The sequence below is a fragment of the Bison bison genome, unplaced genomic scaffold (genome assembly GCF_000754665.1).
Source record: "Bison bison bison isolate TAMUID 2011002044 unplaced genomic scaffold, Bison_UMD1.0 scf7180017864529, whole genome shotgun sequence".
Classification (NCBI taxonomy): Eukaryota; Metazoa; Chordata; class Mammalia; order Artiodactyla; family Bovidae; genus Bison; species Bison bison.
In genome coordinates, this window is record NW_011495079.1 from 1,528,257 (window position 1) to 1,528,774 (window position 518).

Here is a 518-nt window from a genome sequence, read left to right on the forward strand (position 1 = left end):
TCTTCCAGAAATAGTGCCATCTTGCAGCAAATCTCAGTTGAGTTAGTAAGCACATCACTCTCTAGGGCAGTGGTAAATAAAAGTTTTAAGTCTTCAAGACTTTACTCCTTTACATTCTTTTTTTATTTTATTTTATTTTTAAACTTTACAATATTCTATTGGTTTTGCCAAATATCAAAATGAATCCGCCACAGGTATACATGTGGTCCCCATCCTGAACCCTCCTCCCTCCTCCCTCCCCATACCATCTCTCTGGGTCGTCCCAGTGCACCAATCCCAAGCATCCAGTATCGTGCATCAAACCTGGACTGGCGACTGATTCCATATATGATATTATACGTATTTCAATGCCATTCTCCCAAATCATCCCACCCTCTCCCTCTCCCACAGAGTCCAAAAGACTGTTCTATACATCAGTGTCTCTTTTGCTGTCTCATATACAGGGTTATTGTTACCAACTTTCTAAATTCCATATATATGTGTTAGTATACTGTATTGGTTGTTTTTTCTTTCTGGTC